The following is a 22,239-nucleotide window of genomic DNA, read 5'->3' on the forward strand; positions in this document are numbered from 1 at the left end:
TGTAGGGGCGACAGGGGAGGAAAGTAAAAGGTCATGCATCCTTTGATGTTTTTACCTGCTGTCTATGCTGCCACCACCAAAACTCAGCATTCAGAATCTTTCCTTTTTCTCTCTTCCCTCAAGCAACCGCCTCTGACCTCTGCCCCAACCCCTCAACCCCTAAGGGTTTCTTCATCTAATTTCGTTGTGAAGCACCTCATCTGAAGAAAAGAATATATGTTTAATGTTTGCAGTGCCTGGAGCTGTCTTTCCATTTTTCCTCATCTCTTGTTATCTATGAAGCTTTTGGTCATAAAGGGCCACTCCTCTCAGTAAAAATATACCATGATGGACTAACCTCTACATCTGACTCCTAGTACCTAGTTCTTTGGCTGACCTCTTCCTAAACTTCTATTTTCTAGGTCCACCTCCTTTTGGAACATTCCAATCTCCCAGAGGAATGTGGGAAGTATAGTCATTTAGCATGCTGGGAAATTAAATCTGAGGAATGACAGGGTTATAGGAATAAACTTCCTACTCCTTCAGGTCCCTTTCCACCTCCACTAGTGACCTGTCTTTTCACACAGTGAGGTTTCCCCATTTCACTGCTGTTTATTGGTGAGCAGTGGCAACCTGCCTCCCTCTCACCAAATTTGAAAGGGAACAAAAGAAGAAAAGTTAGTATTGGACTTGGCAGTGTAAAAGGAGAGTGGCACTTTGAGATCAGGGCTGGGTCACGGTAGGGACAATGAATGCATGAGTAGTCTTGAGAGAGAAAAGACAATTTGAGATTGAGGGCGAGTCACTGGGGTCAGAGTGGTGCTGGGGCATAAGAAGGTTTGTCCCCAAGTAAGAGCTGCACCTTGTCCTTCTAGTGATGGGATGCGTTGGAGGTGAGGGATTGGGGAAGGAAGGAAACAGGCATAAATAGTCCCTGCCAGTGAAAAGCTGAGTGTTTGTGAAGAGAGGCTGAGTGTGTTCCTGCGTTCGGAGAGTTGTGCCAGCTTCCCCTGGCCTTTTTTTGGAAGATGGAGATAACAACTAAGCATCCAAACCACTGCACATCCCTGGTGATTTTCCTCTTCTGTATACTTCTGCAACTCCAGGGTGGACAGACTCATGGGGCCTATATATGTCACACTTTGGTCAGAGTCATTGGTAATTACTGAGTGTCTGCTGACTACTAGGAGCTACACTAAGTGCTTAGGTAACTATAACTATAGCAAGACAACTGTTCCCCATCCTCAAGGAGCTTACAGTCATAATACTTCATTCATTCAAACATATTTATTGAGCACTTACTGTGTGCAAAGCACTCTGTTAAGCACTTGGGAGAGTACTAAACAACAACAGACACATTCCCTGCCCAAAATGAGCTCACAGTCTCGCAGGGGTGGCAGACATTTATATACTTAAATAAATACTTATTATGTGCTTACTATGTGCCCAGCAGGGTGCTAAGTCCTGGAGTAGATACAATACAGTCACATCAGGCTCAGTGGAGAGAGCATGGGCTTTGGAGTAAGAGGTCATGAGTTCGAATCCCAGCTTTGCCACTTGTCAGCTGTGTGACTGTGGGCAAGTCACTTAACTTCTCGGTGCCTCAGTTCCCTCATCTGTCAAATGGGGATGAAGACTGTGAGCCCCATGTGGGACAACCTGATTCCCCTGTGTCTACCCCAGTGCTTAGAACAGTGCTCTGCACATAGTAAGCGCTTAACAAATACCAACATTATTATCTCTGGCCCACCTGTGGCTCACAATCTGGGGTGGGGAAAGCAGACCCATAGAAAAATAGGAATAAGTTGTAAAGTTGCAAAAATTCAAGACATCCCATGGGAAAACAGTCCTCGGAAGGGAGGGATGCTTAGCTGCCTCCCTGCTCCAGACCACAGTGTTTAGTTCTGAAACACTGTACTCTCCCAAGTACTTAGTTTACAGTGCTGTGCACACAGTAAGTTCAATAAATACCATTGATTGACTGAAAGGTTCAGCTATTCCACTGTGTCCTATCAATTGTCAAAGGTTGCCAGGGGTGGAGCCAAGATTTCTGTTGGCTCCTTGTGGGGAGAGTCATAGTCAGCAAATGCCAAGAACTCAGATTGGCCTGCTTCCCATGGACAACAGGGTGAGTCTTGTCTCACCAGCCTTAACATGAACCAGGAGCCACCAGAGATCTGCTCAACATTACCAAAGGACGCAAAGCACTTTCATTAAATGAGTTTGGTGACCCAAAAGATGAACACTACAAAGATAGAAATCAGTTTTACTGTCAAGTATGCAACTGGTATGCAGATTTGACAGATCTGGCTAATCTCACAGGATTTTCCTTTCAATTAAAAACAGAGAGAATTTTAAGATTTCGTCTAATTCTTTCTATCTTGCAGATTAGTTCTTGCTGATTGATATTGTGATCTTGACCTTCTGGCTAACTCAAAATAGTCTAATTTTTTTCATGTCAGATCTGGGTTTCTCTGGGCTCAGGAACAGCAGTTTTCATCTTGAGTCCTCAGTTTGTTCATTTGAGAATAACTTATTTCAGAGTCAGAAGAGTCCTTTGAAATGTGGTCCTTATTTCATGTTACATAGGTGAACTGAGTAATGAAGAAGTTATTAACATTCCTAAGGACTATCACCTTCAAGAGAACTCCCAATTTTCTATTCCTCCATAGATTCGCTGTCATAATAATAGTATTTGTTAAGAGTTTACTATATTTCAAACACTGTACTAAGCTCTGAGGTAGATTCAAGATTATCTGGTGGGACACAGTCCCTGTCCCACATGGGCCACACAGTCAAAGGTGGAGGGAAGAATGGTATTTCATCCCCATTTTACAGATGAGGTAACTGAGGCATAAAGAAGTTTAGTGACTTACACAGGATCACACAGCAGGCAAGTGGCAAAGCTGGAATAGAACCCGGGTCGAGCTGGAATAGAACCCGGGTCCTCTGCCTCCCAGGCTTGTGCTTCCAATCCTCCAGTCATCATTAATTCCACTGCCACAGCATCATATTTACCTGACATCCTGTTTCCTAGATCTTTATATTTCTTTCCCATTGGTCTGTGGATCAGGACCCCTTCCTCACCCTCTATTTCAAAGCCCTTTCAAAGCCACCAGGCCTTGCTGCTTCCCATCCTCCAGTCATCATTAATTCCACTGCCACAGCATCATATTTGCCTGTCATCCTGTTTCCTAGATCTTTATTATTTCTTTCCCATTGGTCTGTGGATCAGGACCCCTTCCTCACCCTCTATTTCAAAGCCCTTCAACTACCCATCCTGCATGTTTCTCTTCTCTTACTTCCTCCTCTCTCTGGTGTGTCCTCACTGTTGTTCCCAGCAAATTAAGGCAAAGCCCTTCTTGAGAGATCAGCCACCCCCAAGCTTTCTTTCAGGCTGCTCAAGATGTCTGGCCTGCCCTGTAACCTTACCCCCTCAGAGGGCCAAACCCTTTCCCTTTCCTCATCCAATCAACCCCTGAAATCCCATCTCACCATAAAACTAGCACAGAAGCAACCACTCCCTGACTCCCCTTCATCTAAACATTCAACTACCAACACTTCCCCTTCCCTTATCTCCCAGAATGAGCCAACGCAGAGTATAAAACTTTCCTATGTTTATGTAGTTGTTCTCTTTTTATCTCACTCTGATCACATCAGCTGTGTCTGACCTCGAGCCTCCTGAGGTCAAAGGGAAGCGTTTTATTTAACATATATGAGGATAAGCCCAGAACCATTATGCAGATAGATATCTTTGATGAAGAGGATGATAATGGAAATGGTAGTAGCAGAATAAGCTACCAAAGTCCTAGGCTCCAAATCCCTTGCTAGACTCTTCCAAAGCCCTCCCTCACAGAGAATTGTGCACTGGAAAGAACTTCTAAGAGTAACAAAGTATCAGATTAAATAGAGCAGAAAGACAATTATCACCACTAATTGAGCCTGAGTTTAGTTCATTTAAATGAATGTCGGATAAGACCATACCCACTGGTGTTTCATTATACAACTCCATTCTTTCCCAATTATCCGCACTAGTCTTGGTTTGGGAAACCAGCTTTTCTAGCCATTCAGATTCAGATAATTGGCTTTCTACTTCAGATACGAAAACGACTCAGAAGGAGTTGCTTTTTGTCTCTTTTGCGATTATTAAACCTTTCATATCTTTCTTGGAAATAGCTTCCATTAAAAAAAATAAATATGACTGGCAAGGTTCAGGATATGGACTTCATTTCTCCATCCCCCTCTGCCAACACAATTCATTCTCTCGCAATGAATTTAGATGTTATGATGACACAAAATAAAAGCATGGGTTTTTTTAAATCCCAGATGGAAATTCTTGGGTTATATGACTTCTCTTGATCTGGTTACTGAGAAATTCCTAGAAAAACTTTGCCTTCAGTCTCAAGGAATATTTGTACAGCCCAGCACATTGGCACCAAGCACTGACATGCAGTCCCACAGGCTGACAGATCACAAACCTCCCTTTTGCCCTACAGCAGCATGGTTGGGCCCTTCCTCCCAGCTAATGGAAACAAGGTAGGCTGAGTTCTCCCACTACATATTTTGGTTCACCACATTAAGGAATGGGTACGAGAAAGAGTCTGGAGAAAGGGATTTTTAAAATGGGAACCTAGCTTTCTTATTTTAGCATGATCAGCAGTCATAGGTGGAGATGAGGGGAATTGAATTCTGGCACCCTTTGGCAGTGGATGGGGGGTCGGGGGAAAGAGAGAGAGCAGGGAAGAGAGAGAAAGCGCGAGTGTGAATATGTGTGTGTGTTTGTGTGTGTGTGTGTGAGAGAGAGAGGGTTACTCTCCTTCTCACCCATCCAAGCTCCTCCCATGAATCTAGAGTTCTGAATTGTCTTTGTCTTCCAAGTTCAACCTTTCATTTTTTCCCCCCGGCTACTGTTTGAATTCAGAGTAATCAGGATGGAAGGGGCAGTCAATCCCCTTCCTGTTTTCTGGTCCTAGAGGAAACAGCCCATCAACAACTGAGCTGTCTACATTCAAAACAACATGGATTTGCAGAGGGTTACCCATGCCCCAACCTGAAGTAGCAGCTAAAAGTTTGGGATCTTTTTCCTGAAGGAGTTATTTCTTCTGTTGCCGACTTGTTCATCCCAAGCGCTTAGTACAGTGCTCTGCACATAGTAAGCGCTCAATAAATACTATTGAATGAATGAATGAATGAATTCTCTAACACTTTCCAAAAGAGAGAGGGAGAGAGGTTTCTAAATGAAAGAGCCACTTGAAATTGTTGAAAACCAATATATCCAGTTGTTCTCGACATTGGGGTTATGGTTCTGATGAACCCTGTGTTAACTAAAGGAAAACCACAATTTAGGATTAATGTTTTGACCCATGCTGTGATCCTGCACAATTGTTTTTTTTGCGGGGGGGGGGGGGGGGGGGGGGGGTTGTTGGGATTTTTTTGCTCTTTTGGTTTTCGTTAGGTGCTTACTATATAATAACAACATTGGTATTTGTTAAGCACTTACTATGTGCACAGCACTGTTCTAAGCGCTGGGGTAGATACAGGGTCATCAGGTTGTCCCACGTGAGGCTCACAATCTTAATCCCCATTTTACAGATGAAGTAACTGAGGCACAGAGAAGTTAAGTGACTTGCCCACAGTCACACAGCCGGCCAGATACTGTATTAAGTGCTGGGATAGATTCAAGATAATCAAGTTGGACACAGTCCATGTCCCACATGGGGTTCACAGTCTAAATCCCCATTTTACAGATGAGGTAAATGATGCATAGGGAAGTGAAGTGACTTGCCCACGGTCACACTGCAGACAAGTGGCGTAGCCAGGAATAGAACCCAAGTCTTGTAACTTCCAGACCCGTGTTCTAACCACCAGATCACACTCCTTCTCTGCAATGCCTCACATTCCACCCAGACAGGATCATGATGTGGTGAGAATGCTCCGCTAACCCCCTTTCAGCGTTCTTCTATCCCAAACTCAGGTTTTAGAAGAGCTGAGTATGCTCTAGAATAGCCTTGATGACACTTTCCATCTGAGCTCAACTATGATCAAGTTACAAACAGGAAACACTAGGAAGCAGCACAGCCTAGTGGAAAAGAGCATGGGCCTGGGATTCAGAAGGACATGGGTTCTAATACCAGCTCTGCTGTGTGACCTTGGTCAAGCCACAATTTCTCTGTGCCTCAGTTCCCTCATCTATAATATGGAAATTAAGACCTGGTTGGGGTGGAGTTTGCCTAGGAACCCTGTGCTGTGGTTGAAAACTCTCTCTCCACTCGGCACCACAAGAACAATTTCAAAATGTGTGTTTCAGTCAAAGGAAAGTAACATTTCCTATTCCTCACTTTAGCCCCCAAACACACCCTCAACTTCAGGCACCACAATGCACCTTTCTTGAAAGACACCAAACTTTTAATTGGGGTAATTTCTGTAAAAAGTATTTTCTTAGCTGGCTCTTTAATGTGTGTGTCAGTGAACTAGGGTCAGGCCAACTATTTACAAAATGATTTTTTCTTCTTTGCTCTCCTGTGTTGCTTTTGTTTCAAGACAGATGGTGTAACTTCCTCAGCAAATAATGCTGACAAGGGCATGCTTCTGCACCTACCGTGGGGTAACTACCATTAGGACAATGTTTATTTATTTTCCACACTTTCTGCAATGCTATATGGCTTTCCTATCATGTACAGCCTCCACCACCAGCCAGAGTTCAGTCAGGGGTAGACCAGTGGACTAAGAAGCCCCATAAGGGTGGTGAAAGAGGGAACCGTATACTTGAACAACTCCCAACTTGACACCTGGCTCCTTGCCCCTTTCCAGACTATTTCAAAACTGGTGCTGGGCAGCATGCACTCCTTAACGATATTTCCCTCAGGCTGAGGAAAGGAGAGAGGAGGTGAAGGCACACATAGTCTGCTGATTCCATTTTTCAATAATAAGAGAGCTAAGGGCTCCAGGGAGAGAGTCAAAGCTACCACTTGGTGCCTCCAAGCTACATTCAGTCATGGGCTGTTGGTGGAAAACGCTGAACTCAGAAATGAGGAGTTTCAAAAAAAAAAAAAGAGACAATAAGAGTGTGTCTGTGGAGGCATGGGGGATGGAGGTGATGGGAAGGAATGGGGGTAAAGGTAGAGAGGAAATGAGAGGTAAACTGGTTAGGGAGGATGATGGTGAGTACCTCAGATTCCCTTCAGGATAAGTCAGGATTAAGCTGCATTACTAATACAGGAGGTAAGCTTTTGGCCTTTTGCTTCTTTGATAATGAAACTGGGAGCAACCACATTTTCTCATTGACCAACCTTTCCTGGATCCTAATTGAATGCCGGGAAAAACCACAAAGGAGTTGAAAGGAAGAGACACTTTTAATTCTTTGTGGTTGTTTTTTTCTCAGAACTCCAGAAAGTTCTGTGTGACTCCAATTCCCTAGGGGCTGCCTGGCCCCCACCTCCAATGGACACCTCTTAGAAAAATGGCAGAGGGGAGAACGGCTCCCAGGGTCTGAAGCATTCGGTCGAGCTGTTCACAATCAGGGAGACTGATGCACCAAGGCCTGGAAGTGATGGCTCTAACTGCGAATGCTTTTAAGAAATCTTCCTCTCTTGGGGAATAATGATTCAGCATTTCCCTCCCTTTGGGCTCTGCTGGAGACGACCTTGATGTTCTGACCAGTGTCATTACCTAGGAAGATTTTCGGGTCCAGTCATTGTTTTTGTTTCCTTTGGCAAAAATCTCTGGGAAATGGCCAAGGAAGGAAGGGACATAAATCCAGCAGCTTTAAGATGGAAAAATTCTTTGGTTTTGAGGCTGGTCATTTCTTGTTAGATGTTTGTTTTTTCCCCTCTGGCACTAAGAACTGTTTGAGGACTTCCAGGGGATTATTCTTGTTTCAAATCTTGGAAACTTTGGGAACTCCGAAGTTCAGGGATTCCCAATTTCTAAACAAAAGTGGGGGGAGGGGTGTGGGGGTGTGTGTGTGTGTGTGTGTGTGTGTGTGTGTGTGTGTGTGTTTGGATTGACTTTGAATGTAGACGACCTACATACAAATCATTATTATTATTATTATCTTGTATTTGTTCCATTGTTTGGCTCATAGTAAGCACTTAAATCCTGTCATTATTATTACTACCATGATTCAAAAATTGTACCAGAAGCATTTTCCTTGAGAAAACCCCTTTTTCATTATTAAAATGCTTCTTTTAATAATAAAAAAGAAAAATATTTTGAGAGCATAAAACTTGTCTTCTGAAGAATTCTTTTACTCACAAAGGAGCAACATTGCCTTCGACAAATGGGTACGATGTGTCTCAGAGATGGTCACTACCCCTTTAGAAGAGTGTCCTGCACGCTGTAGACACTCAAATATAAGTAATAATAATAATAATTATGGTATTTATTAAGTGCTTACTATTTGCAAAACATTGTTCTAAGCACTGGGATAGATACAAGCTAATCAGGTTGTTCACAATCCTTATCCCAAATGGGGCTCACAATCTTAAACCCCATTTTACAGATGAGGTCACTGAAGTGAGGCGACTTGCCCAGTGTCACACAGCAGAGAAGTGGCAGCACCGGAATTAGAACCCAGGTCCCTCTGACTCCCAGGCCTGTGCTCTATCCACTAGACCATGCTAATTCCCACAAATAACTGAAATAAGACACTTGGGGAGTAGGATCTAATTGAGCCAGATAACTGGAAAATTGGGATGCTGACAATTCCAGGGGTTGGAAGAAGGGAAGGGTTAGTGGAAATGCTGATGTTCTGTCATCAGCCTGGTGCTCCCCTGCGTGCACTGTTTTCTTTCTTCCTATCACTCACTGCTCCTGCAGTATGGCCACCAATAGAAAGGCAGAGCAACTGAAATGATCACATATAGGGTCACGCTAAAAAAGTCAGCCCAAGAACGCCAACATTTTTTGAATTATCCTCAAAAAACTAACTCATTCTGGCAAAACTTACAAAACGTCCCCTTAAATTTGATAGGCCTTAACTATGCAGTGAAGTCAGTTTTACAAAATAATAACAGTTATAGTAATAATGGTGTTTGTTAAGCACTTAATATGTGTCGTGCACTGTTCTAAGCACTGGGGTAATCAAGGTAATCAGGTTGGACACAGTCCCTGTCTCACATGGACCTCACAGTCTTAATCCCCATTTCACAGATGAGGTAACTGAAGCCAAGGGAAGAAGTGACTTGTTCAAAGTCACACAGCAGACAAGTGGCAGAGACAGGATTAGAATTCACATCCTCTGATTCCGAAGCCCCTGCTCTTGCCACTAGGCTACACAGGGGTCTGTCTGTGGTCATCAAGAGTATAAGCGGTTGTGGTCTTACATGGACATAAATTCCACCAAAGGATTCTAGATGAGCAAACATCCATGTCTCCATGAACATGGTATATTGGACCACACCAAAACGATGAGCCCTGTCTGCACTTTCTCTCTTGGGTACAATGAACCATACAACTGATCCAACCACTGAGAACATGGTCAGTTCCCCATAGTGCCCATAAATTTTGATCTGCATAGCCACAGTCCTTCAAACATACTGCATTGGAGATGCAGTTTTACCCTTTTGCTTGCCGATCGTTCCAGGCCATAACATTAGCCCTGATGTAGAAAGGTCTTAAACGTACCCCACTTTGAATTGCCAGGCAGTGAGTTGGCTCTTGGATTTGTTTCCATTTCATTTAACTGATACTCTCAAGCATAAGGAAATGATTGAAGCCCATATTTACTGCAAGCGATGAAAGGTCTTCTGACTGACTTTTAATACTCTGCTGAACAGCCACGAAGCAGAGGAAGCACGAACAGCAGAGATTTTTCAGGCCATATCTATCGGCCTGAAAGCACGGTCAAGGATTGAGAGTTCTAATCCTTTCTTTTGTATCTGGTGACATGGCTGGGGTTGTGTTCTCAAGGGTGTTACCTAAATAATCAAGTGAATTTGCGGTGGTTGGAGGTAGAAATGGTGTCCCAGATAAAGAAGTCTTGTTGCCTTTTGATAAAGCCACCACTTTGCTAATTCGGACTGTAAAACGTCCTACAATTGGCTGGAGGGGACTTCAAGGAGATTGGCAGGTGAATGTGTTGTCTTAATGTGCCATGTGATCTCCACCTTTCCTAGCTGACTCTTTGGCCCTATCTACTGAGAACCCCAAGATTTATGGTGACAGCAGCTCTCCTATTTGACCGTATTTTGGGGAGCGGAGAAAAAACGCTCCAACTCTCCCATAATCTCCTGCACTAAACTGACCAACCTTATGGGGTGCAGAACCAAATACTGTGCACAATTAAGCTAAAAGCTGCGGTTCCATTTCCCGCCCGAATAAGCAGTCTGACCAGGACAAGCACAAAGGAATCATTTCCCTTCCCTGCCAACACAAATAAGCAGGGGGGAGGGAGCTTAGTCTCGGACACATACTCCCATTCAATTTAAAATGTCCTCCTCAAATTGGTTCAATGACTCCAGCTATTTATGGCTTTTTTTTTTCATGGGCCCTGAGAGATGCTCAGAGGTACCATAAAATTGCTGCTGCTGCTATCAGATTCGCAGGAAAACTCCTGGGAGTCACTATAAGCACAATCTTTTCTAAACACCATTAATTATGAGACTGATGACAAGAGTGCTACTATAGCAAGATTGACTGAGCTAACCCTACCTTCAGTATGAGTCCCAGGAGCCTCGACCAGGTAGGAGACACTGAGGTCAGAGTTTTCTCACTTGTTCTTCACTCCTCCGGAAAAGCCGGTTGTGACTGTGAAAACAAAGACATTATTCCTATATTTGCCAATTTTTTTATGGTATTTGTTAAATGCTTACTATGTTCCAGGCACTGTACTAAGCGCTGGGGTAAATACAAGACAGAGTGTACAGAGTCCCTGTCCCACATAGGGCTCACAGTCTTAAACTCCATTTTACAGATGAGATAACTGAGGCACAGATAAGTAAAGTGACGAGAACCCAGGTGCTCTGACAACCCAGGCCCGTGCTCTTTCCACTAGGCCACGCTGCTGCCCTCGTGACATCTTCACCATGGTGAAAGTATATTGTTAAGGAGTTCTACTTTACCAGGTCTGCATTCTAACCATTCATGGACAAATTGTTTGTGGCTGAGAAACTGAGATCAGGCCTATTAAAAAGCAAGGTTCTTCAGGGGGATAAACGTTACTTGCTTTCGATATGCCTCTCCTAATTTCTAGATGCTATCAACTAATAGAAGCTCAAATGGTGCCAAAGCTGGATGGGATGTCCTGACAACCAAAGCAATCGTATGGCTTGACAGGTTCAAAAACATCTTTTGTCCATCAAAAAGGGCCAATTCAGGTTGTAGCAATAACATTTGCATTTATTGAGTACCTGTACAGTGAACTGCACTGTACTAAGTGCGTGGGAAGTTCAATACAAAGTAATGACACATTCCTTGCCCACAAGGAGCTCGCCTCCTATATATGAAAAGACGTGCATAAAACATATTTACAGAGTAGCAAGATAAATAACTGAATATATAGTGTCTGCAAAGTATATTTTATTGTACTCTCCCAAGCGCCTAGTTCTCTGCACCATCTTTAAGGCATTCCATTATCACTTTCCCTCTTTCTCTCTGCCAGAAATCAAAACAGTCCTCAAAAGATCCTCAGCCGGAACTCCCTGTTTAAGAGAACTGAGTTGAGTCCAGCACCAATGCTAGCCTCCACATTTGAAAAATGCTTTAGCATTGTCCTGTGAGTCCTGAGTATTATTTTCATGCAACAGATTAAAAATTGGTGAGTTCAAAGAGCAGACTGTCATGTTCATCAATCTGATTCTTTTTTTTTTTAATGGTATTTGTTATGTGCCAGTCACTATACTAAGCACTGGGGTAGATACAAAATAATCAGGTTGGTATTAATCCATGTCCCACATGGTGCTCACAGTTTTAGTCCCCATTTTACAGAGGAGGTAACTGGTACGGAAAAGTTAAGTCACTTGCTGAAGGTCACATAGCAGACAAGTGGCAGAGCCAGGATTAGAACCCAAGTGCTTCCGACGCCCAGATCTGTGCTCTATCCACTATATCACACTGCTTCTCAATGGGAAGCAGATGATTTGAAAGGGAAGGGGTTATTTCCTCCCCAGAGATTTGGCTGGTGATTTACTCTGTATTTCTGTAGAAAGCACCTCAGATTTGCTCTTGCACTTAGAACAGGTCTTAGTTTGCATATAAGATCCAACAAGTGCAGCCATCAGTTATTATACCTCAATATTTCTGCTCATTATTGATAGTGGCTCCTGCCTCTCCATTTGGGAAGCAGAACAAAGTGTTTGGGTGAGGGTGAGAGAGAGAGAGAGAGAGAGAGAGTGTGTGTGTGTGTGTGTGTGTGTGTGTGTTGAGGTCCAAACTCAGGACAAAGAAAGGGTGCAAGACAATATTTGCATTGTGAACTATAACCCCCATGAGAGAAAGAATCAATAACTCAGACCTGGCAGCAAAGAGGTTAGTAGAACAGCCAGCTGTATTAGTGGTCACATGACCTGGATTAACACTCCACCTGGGCCTGAGTGCTAATTGATTTTTCACTAGGGTTTGGCCCTGCTATAAGACATGAGGATTAGGGAACTGTGATGGGACATATACTCAGAGAAGGTGGGTGGCCCTTGGGAAGTGAAAAGTTGGGGGGAGGATTTGGGAAGAAAAGAGAAAAATAGCAAGGGAGGAGAAAAAATTTAGAGGGAAAAGGGAGAAAAGGGAAGGGGCAGTGAGAATCATATGAAGAAGACTGCCAGTGATCATGGTGGAAGTTGCAAGAAGGCAACAGGAGAATTTTGGCTTTGAGAGAAAGGAAAGACTGCTATTGAGAGACCTGCTGTCTGGACCCTAGGCGAAGTCTTTTGCTCCAACCTCCTGCAATTGCTCTCACTGGCATTGAGCTGTCAGACGCTGAATGGTTAGCAACTCACGTGTCTCTGCTGGTGCTTCTGATAAGCGACACCATTTGGGTACCTTAATCTAAGAGCGTTACATGCAGTCTGAGAGGCGCTACAGATGGGGAGGCCTCTGTTGGAATGCCAACACTGCCACTGGGCATGTGATGGCCTCCCACCCAGTGAGTGGGTGGGTGGTCATTTTCCCCTGATGGTCTGGGGGAGATGGAGAGAGCTAAAGACAGGAAAGAGACTGAGACTTGGTCTGAGTCCAAGGGATCGTGTTCCCACATCCCAACTGCCAGTCCCTGCAGAGATAAGTCACCAGGAATAAATGGGCCTGGAGAGTCAACTTCCTGCCTGGCCTTTCCTGCATCTCCCTGGGTAGTTCTACCACAGGGCCTTGCTGGATTGATGGCCACTGAGGTTTTAAGTCTCTGAATCATCTAGTTACCGGCCCCCTGTTCTCTCCACTCTCCCCAAGCAAAAAAGCAGGGAGAAGTCCTGCCCTGCTCCAGGCTGGGGTTGCCGCCTATTCAATTCCACTGAGGCCCCACCTTCTAGGGGAGTGTCAGTGGTGAACTGGGCCCTTCCAGAATCTCTCCCACTTGTGAAAAAAGAGATCTAAAGCAGCTGTGCATAGACCAGGGTGCCGTTTATCAAGAGCAGGTAATAAGTCCATGTGCACACACGCTCATGCTTGCAGAAAACACCTACGGGGGTGAAATTCAGCCATAGGTAAGTGTGTCATAAAGGAAGAAGAGCTGCCACTTTCCCACCACACCACCCAAAGCTCCAGCTCCCAGAACAGCCCATGCCCACGGATGCCTGGGGGGGCCCCGCGGTGGCCATGAGGGAGTTCAGCCACCTTAACCAAACTAGGGTGACTCTGAACTTCGTTCTGTATGTTGTGTTTGGATTAACATTTCATCTTTTCTGCTGTGTCTTTGGCCACACCCCTCCCCACCATATCCTTAGATGATGAATCTCCAAGGGACAAGGGACCAGGTCTTACTCTCACAAGTGTATTTTCCCCCCAGTGCTTAGTACAATGCTCTGCACAAAGTAGGCACTTTATAAATATTATCACCACAACTACTGACTGCTGAATCTGGACCTGCTGACCTACAGATAACATCACCAGAGTGTTGGCAGAGGGTGTGGCCATGGGGCATATACTCCATAATAATGAAAGTAATAATAATTATTATTATGGCATGTGTTAAGCACTTACTATGTACCAAGCAATGTACAAAGCACTAGGGTGTATGCAAAATAATTAGGTCAGCCACAAGTTCCTCCCCCACAAGGAGTTCACAGTAGAAGTGGGAGGGAGAACTGGTATTTCACCCCCATTTTACAAATGAGGAAATGGAGGCACAGAAAAGTTAAGTGATTTGGTCGAAGTTTACACAGTAGGCAAGTAAAGGATCCAGGATTAGAATCCAGGTCTCCTGCTTCCCAGGCCTATAGTCTTTCCACTGGAAAATTGGGGGGGGGGGGGAAGAGGTGGGAGACATGGGGGGAAGTGGTTGAAGTAGAGACAAACACAACACTGCCTCCTGTTGGAAATCAGCTTCCTTCAGACTCTCCCTTGGAGGCTGGCTCTGAACTTGGGCCAAGCACGGGCCCAAATCTGTACCAGGAAAGGCCAACGGTGGGTTTCTTTGGTTTGCTCCAGCCTGGGGCCTATTTTGGGTGACCCAAGTGCTGACACCCAGTAATTTCATAGTCACCTCTCATGCTATCCCAAAGAAAGCAGACAGGGGAATCTTGAAAGACTTGGAGATAATTCCCATAGCAACAATGTCACCAGTCCTACTTAGCTCAGTTGGCTCACAGATAACAAAATCCTTTTTAACTCTTCTTGTGTTCTCTCCCTACTTCCCTTTCACTTCCTCTTAATCCCAAATCACCAATTTGTCCTTTTTAATAGGGATTCATCCTGTTTCCTTCCTGATACAGAAAATAGTACCAGAATGTGTCTACCAACTCTGTTGTGTTGTACTCGCCTAAGTGCTTAGTGCTCTGCATAAAGAAAGTACACATTATGAACCACTGATTGACTGAGAAAGAAGAGAACAGTCAGGGAATCACAGGGCTGATAGAAACTTTTAAGGACCATCTCATCCATTCCCCTTCTCCAAACAGGATCGCAGTGGTCCTATCTCAGACCAGAACCTAGATGAGAATCTATTCCGATTCGACATGAGTCCAGAGACGGTAACTGTGTAAATGCCCTCATAAATTCCAGAGTTGAACCCCCATCAAATGGAGGATATTATCCTTACTATTCAGTTTCTACATGCTCTTTTATCCATAATTACTTATGGATTGTTATTGCTAACTCGGGTTCCAAGGAACCTTGATCTTTTCTTCTCCCAATCAGGCCTCCCCCGATACTCCCAGTTTTGTCCCCGGGGCCCAGTACTGGTGCCTTGCCTGATGATACCCCTGGAGCACCCAATTTTCCTCATCTTTGAACCTTGGAGACTACAGCCCCGGGACACCCCAAATCCATATAGCTCTGAGTTGCTGCTACAGACAGGCCCAACTTTAGACAGTGACTCAGAGAGATGGCAGGGAGGCAGTGGGAAAGTGGGAAAGGCAGTGGGGGGGCAGATGGGAAGGTGGGGGGGGTGGAGGCAGGACTTTGCCCTGGAGTCTCCTCCATCTGCTGCAGCCCCATTGTCTAAAAGGCAAGAGGCTATTTATAACCTACCTACTGCCAGAGCCAAGGACTCAGTGGGGGACAGAATTCTTGGATCTGTGTCATACTGTGATTAGGTTATAACTTGGAGGGAGTGATGTTATAGCATGTTACTGCATTATTATAATTATTATTTATTGTTATCCTTATGTCATTTCTTGAATTCCTACTTAAGGTCCAGAAGTGGGTGGAGAAAAATTATGGTAAGGACCAAGTGACTTAAGACTTGCATGTCTACTTGTTTTGCTTTGTTGCCTGTCTCCCCCCTTCTAGGCTGTGAGCCCATTGTTGGGTAAGGATTGTCTCTATTTGTTGCTGAATTGCCAAGCGCTTAGTACAGTGCTCTGCACACAGTAAGCACTCAAAAATACGACTGAATGTATGACTCGCTCATAAATCATAAACATTAAATAATAATAATTGTGGTATTTAAGGATTTATTATATGATAAGTACTGTGTAAAGTGTTGGGATAGCTTCTGAGTCCCTGTCCCACATGAGGTTCAGAGTCTAAGGGGGAAGGAGAACGGGCACTGAATCCCTGTTTTAATAATGTTGGTATTTGTTAAGCGCTTACTATGTGCCGAGCACTGTTCTAAGCGCTGGGGTAGACATAGGGGAATCAGGTTGTCCCACGTGGGGCTCACAGTCTTAATCCCCATTTTACAGATGAGGGAACTGAGGCACAGAGAAGTTAAGTGACTTGCCCACAGTCACACAGCCGACAAGTGGCAGAGCTGGGATTCGAACTCATGAGCCCTGACTCCAAAGCCCATGCTCTTTCCACAGAGCCACCCTGAGGCCCAGAGAAATTAAGACACTTTCCCAAGGTCACACAGCAGGCAAGTGGTGGAGCCAAATTTAGAACCCAGGTCTAATTAGAACTTCCACTTGCCTGCTATGGAAAGTCACTTAACTTCTCTGTGTCTCAGTTTCCTCATCTGTAAAATGGGAATTATGACTGTGAGTCCCATGTGGGACATGGACTGTGTCAACCTGATTATCTTGAATCTATCCCAGAGTTTAGTACAGTACCTGGCACTATGAACCTATGTGGGACAGAGACTGTGTCTGATCTGATTATCTTGTACCTACCCTAGCACTTAGTACAGTGTTTGGCAAATATTAAGTATGTAACAAATATTATTATTATCTCCCAGACCTGTGCTCTTTCCACTAAACCACACTACTCCTAGTGCCTAAAACACCTGTCTATACTTGATTTTCCATCAGCTCAGACTGAGGATGGCTAAAGTCAAGTTTATTCTTCAGCTAATGTCAAGGAAGGCAGGCCTCACTATGAGGGACAGAGCCCTTTATGAAAGAGCAACGTGACTGTGGTTGTTCTTGGATTGCCTATGCCAGCTCATTAAATAGAAGACCAGAGTGATTCTGAGACCCAAAAGGAATCAAAGAGCACAGGGAACCCCATACAAGACCCCAAACTCAGGAGGGGGATTTGTGGATTCTGTGGGAGTCACCTGCCGAAACCCCACCGGCTTCCTGCTCACCAGAATGACTAGGAGTCCTCCCTGGGCAGGTGGGCTTCAGACATCTGGTCGCCCTGAGGAGGAAATATATTTGTGTCCTGAGGGGGCTGCCTCTCTCATTTACTGTCTTATTCCTCAACTGGAAAACAGAAACTAGGACCCAAGCATCCTTTACCCTAGTTCCTGTGGTTGGAATTGGCTGAGAAATAGCCCCTCTGACTCAGAAGGCCTTTTTGCAGGGGAGGAAGGGAATATTGAGGGTCTGTTTCTGGCTGGGAAGGGATCCAATAGCACCTCTGGATTGCACTCCATAGTCAGAAGACTCGAAGAGTGGTTATGTTTCCAGGGACCTATTTACACTCACAGAATAACCAAAACCTTAGTTTAACCAACGGGGTTACATCTGGAGCTGACTGCGTCGCCTTGCCCTGATAAAGATCACTAAAAATATTGTTAACCTTGACAAGATCTCTGGGAAATAAGAAAAGGGAAATGTTGTTATCCTAATTTTCCCAGTGAGGAAACAGAGGCACAGAAAAGTTAAGTAACTTCTCCAAAATCTCCAAAAGCCAGAACCAATGCTCTATCAATTAAAACCCATGATCTGTTTCCTCTTTTCCTCCAAGTTGAAATTCCAATCTGGAAATAGACTGGAGAAGGACTCCCTAGCCAAGAAAAGCTGTTCAGTCTTGTCTGACCTGAAAGAACAAGGTGACACACAGACACCAAACAGGACATGATAGGGCAGAATAATTGGGTGTTGGGAGATGTTTTGCATTTTTTCAGGTATGAAACCATAACTTTAAAAAGTGATCTGAGAAGCCCCAGCGAACCATTTATTTTCCCCATTGCTTCCAGCAGAAGCCGATCCCATAGTGAGGGAAGATTTGCTGTCATTGGTGATCATGAAAAACAATGGGAACTGTTGCAAACTAATGGGAACTCTGTCTGCACTGAGTTACAAAAAATTCCAAACTCCTGCTAGATATACTCTCCTTAGACAGAGAACAACACAACTTTCACTAGACTTCCCATTTGAGGATGGCTACTTCCACTTTGAGTTGCTGGCCTTCTTTGGGTGGGGTTTTAGAAATCAGGTGACCAGAGATTCGGGGCTACTGAAGGGGACACATAGTGGTGCTTCTTATTTCAACCCCTTTTTCGAGCTCACCCCTTCCTTTAAACCACAAACCATGAACCCTTATCCCTAATGAGAAGGCTTTCTATCACTCTGGAATCTTTAGCCCCAGTGGTTGGTCCAGTGAGAAGAGTTTGGCTCTAGGAATCAGGAGACCTGGGCTTTGTATACAGAAGAGAATGCCTGCTAGGACTATACCATCAGTGGTGAGGGTTTTGACCTTACAATCGCCTCCGGTGTTATGCGAGACAGGCCGGCCCAAGAGGGAGCCTGAAAAATAGCTAGCTAATGTAGGCGGTGCAGACCATGGTGTTCCCAAGGCAACTACTTCATGGGTTATGGGAGAAGAAGCATGGCACGGGTTCTAATCCCGGCCTCACCACGTGTCTGCTGTGTGGCCCTGGGCAAGTCACTTAACTTCTCTAGGCCTCAGTTATCTCATCTGTAAAATGAGGATTAAAAATGTGAGCCCCATGGGAAACAGCGACTGTGTCCCACCTGATTAACTTGTATCTACCCCAGTGCTTAGAACAGTGCTTGGCACATAGTAAGGGCTTAACAAGTATGATAATTATTATAGTGCTAGGACAGAGCATCAGTACTATGCTGCGGTCACTTCGGCTCAAAATAGGTGCGCTGCACATGGATATCCTATGTGAGGGCTTGGAAAAGTACTGCCCCCCGCCTGTCTATTTATTCCTTCCACTCTGGGCCCCTGTGGGAACATCCCTGGCATAATTGGGAGAGTATGACTGGTGCTCTGCCAACCATTAGAATATTAATAATTGTGGTATTTCTTGAGCTCTTACTATGTGCCTAGCACTATACTAAGCACTGGGGCAAATACAAGATAATCAGGCCGGACACATTTGACCCACATAGGGCTCACAGCCTAAGGGGGAGGAAGTAGAGGTTTTTAATCCCCATTTTATAGATGAGAAAACTGAGGCACAGAGCAATTCAGTGACTTGTCTAACATCATATAGCAGGCAAGAAGCAAAGCGAGGATCCATGGCATAGTGGATAGAGCACAGGCCTGGGAGTGAGAGGGTCATGGATTCTAATCCCAAATCCGCCACATCTGCTGTGTGACCTTAGGCAAGCCACTTCACTTCTCTGTGTCTCAGTTACTTCATCTGTAAAATGTGGATTGAGACGTTGATCCCCATGTGGGACAGGGACTGTGTCCAACCCTATTTGCTTGTACCCACCCCAGTGCTTAGAACAGTGCCTGGCACATAGTAAGAACTTAAATACCATAATTATTATTATTAGGTCTCCTGACTCCCAGTCCTTTGGTCTATCACTATAATCAATTTCTGTACACAGGTTCTCAGTCCTGAAATATCACAGACAATGCTTATCTATCATTTTTAATGGAATATAATAATAATTATGGTATTTGTTAAGCACTTACCGTGTGCTAGGCACTGCAGATGTCCCTCAGCTTTCTCTTCTCCAGGCTAAACAACCCTAGTTCCTCTGCCTGACCTCAAGGTTCAACTCTACCCTCTTCTCTCCTCAAAACTTGCCCTCCAGAGTCTCTCCACTTCAAATACTCAAAATTGGCTTTGAGGCTTTCAACTAAAATTATCTTCTCTCTCCAACCGCTATTCCCAAACTCGCTCTTTTTGCTCCTCCCAAGCTAACCTTCTCATTGTTCCTCGCTCTAGACAATTCTACCTTTTTCCTCTCCCTTTCACTCTTCTTCCAGTTTGGAACTACCCAAATCTGACAAGCCAGAGTTCTCCCCAGTTCACAGCCTCCCTAAAATTTCACCTCCTCCAACAACCCTTCCCTGATTAATTTCCCAACACCTTATGCCAAATAAAATCAACAGGAGCCAACAGTGGTACTTTTGAATGTATTTACACCCTTTTTAGTGTGTATGTGTGTGTGTGTGTGTGTATACACATAGAGAAGCAGCGTGGCACAGTGGAAAGAGCCCGGGCTTGGGAGTCAGAGTTCATGGGTTCGAATCCTGGCTCCACCGCTTGCCAGCTGTGTGACTTTGGGCAAGTCACTTAACTTCTCTGTGCCTCAGTGACCTCATCTGTAAAATGGGGATGAAAACTGTGAGCCCCACGTGGGACAACCTGATCACCTTGTATCCCCTGGCGCTTAGAACAGTGCTCTGCACATAGTAAGCGCTTAACAAATACCAACATTATTATTTATATGTTCATCTCCCTCAGAATGAAAGCTTCTTGTGAGAAAGTATCACTTTTTTATTCTGTATTTATCAAGCATCTAGTACAGTCCACTACACCAAGTGTGTATTCAAAAAATCATCCTCTTCCTCCTCCTCCTACTATTACTCTGACAACTACTACTAGATTTTATTCAAAGTCTGTTAACCACTTTGGTGGTGCTCCAACTTCCCCAAGACCCTCTTTCACGGTGGAGACCCGAACTGACCAGAGTGCCCTATTAAAAGCTCAAATCATACTAAGCACAATGCAGTTTCAATGAGTCTTGATCTTACTTACAAATCTCAGCATTTTACTATTACTATCTTAAATATCAGGCCAGAAAGATTACTTTCTCTAGATTGTACAGTGGTCAGAGAGAGGAAAGACATATCAATGGGAAAGGTTTGTCTCTCCCAGTTCCCTCTTCCCTCACCTCCCCAACACCAGAACACCAGAACACCAACCGGTCTTGCTTATTTAATCCAACGAGAAATGTTTCTATTAAAAATTAGCTCCTAATTTGAGCTCTGCAAGTGCCCTCATTTTGTTCCCTGTTGGAAATGGGTCTGGGTTGAGATTCCAGTGGCAGCACTATGCCTGGGGAGGAGCACCTCTGCTTTCCAGCCACCCTGATCCGCTGGGGCCTGGAGGCTTTCAGACTCACACCACCCTGGAGATCCTGATCAGTTGGACTTGCTATGCAGCCCCGCCAAGAGATCCAGGTTCCATTCTGAGCTCCACCCCTAGAGCAGGCCGTCAGGAAGCCAAAGAGACTTCGGACAGGAGCCAGAGAAATGACAGAAGGATTAGATCTTGAGAAAAAAGACACAGGAACTGGAATGCTAGTGACGCTCTGAAAATGGCACCAGAATATCAATCTAAATTCCAACCCCATTCCTCCACCCACCATCCCAGCTAGGTTTCCTGTCACGCATTTACCTGACCTTCAGAATACTGCTCCTCTGCCCCTCTGCTTCCCAAGTTAGCCATCCAGGGAGAGGTGTGGTAACAGTGGAGGCTCAGTAATTGCCACCGGCCCTGAACAGCAACCCAGACCCCTTCAGCTGGCTGCCCTGCTCTGCCCAAGGCCAGGCCCAGAACCCACCAACAATGTCCAGGCAGTTTCTTTGCACCAGCAAGGTAGAGTGGCATAAATTCCAGTCATGTCCTCTCACCTGATTGCCTGTTCATCACCTGGCTTAGTTATCTGTTGCCAAGGGCAACAATTGATCCTCTACAATCAATGCGGTCAACCACACATGACTTTGCCATCTACTGCCAAAGTCCCATCAGCCCAGGGGTCAGAGAGAAAACCAATCAGCATCTAAAGTCTGAAAGCGTATAGGTTCAGCTTGGGGAAGAGAAGGCTGATGGTCACATGATTTAAGAACTGCTGAACACATACGAGAGCTTGTCTGAAGCAAGACAGTGCCCAGAAGTCTCTAAATCCATGGGGGTAAAGGAAACTTTTGGATTGGGAGAAGATATCTCCCCACCTTTTGGACTTTTTGGCTATCACCATTTCTGTTTCCAAAGAGAAAATAAAAAGAACACAATCAGGAAGGAGAATTCGGAAGACGCACCGATACCCACAGACTAACCACTTTCACCTCAGGTGAGGGAGCTCAGAATCTGAGCAAACCACAGATCTATAGGAAGTTGCCAATAATTGACAAGAGCCATAAGCAAGTCACTGTTTGTCTTCATTGTAAACCCAATACCATTTTAATGATGGTGGATGAGCCCAGAGGGCTACAAGACCCCTGAGGTTTGCCAGGATCAGGGTTCCAGGGTAGCCGGAGGCCACAAACACACATCAACAACATTTTTGGCTAAAC

The 22,239-nt window shown here is 44.7% G+C and overlaps 1 long non-coding RNA gene across 2 annotated transcripts in view; it reads right to left on the reverse strand.

Moving 5' to 3' along the window:
• LOC120638788 overlaps nucleotides 1-22,239 on the reverse strand; it is a 75,554-nt gene that overhangs the window by 34,504 nt on the left and 18,811 nt on the right. For both annotated transcript variants that reach the window (XR_005660732.1, XR_005660731.1), the window contains exon 2: nucleotides 10,630-10,725. This is a non-coding gene — a long non-coding RNA (uncharacterized LOC120638788). The remainder of the gene's footprint in view (nucleotides 1-10,629; nucleotides 10,726-22,239) is intronic.

Source organism: Ornithorhynchus anatinus, chromosome 13, assembly GCF_004115215.2.
Source record: "Ornithorhynchus anatinus isolate Pmale09 chromosome 13, mOrnAna1.pri.v4, whole genome shotgun sequence".
NCBI lineage: Eukaryota > Metazoa > Chordata > Mammalia > Monotremata > Ornithorhynchidae > Ornithorhynchus > Ornithorhynchus anatinus.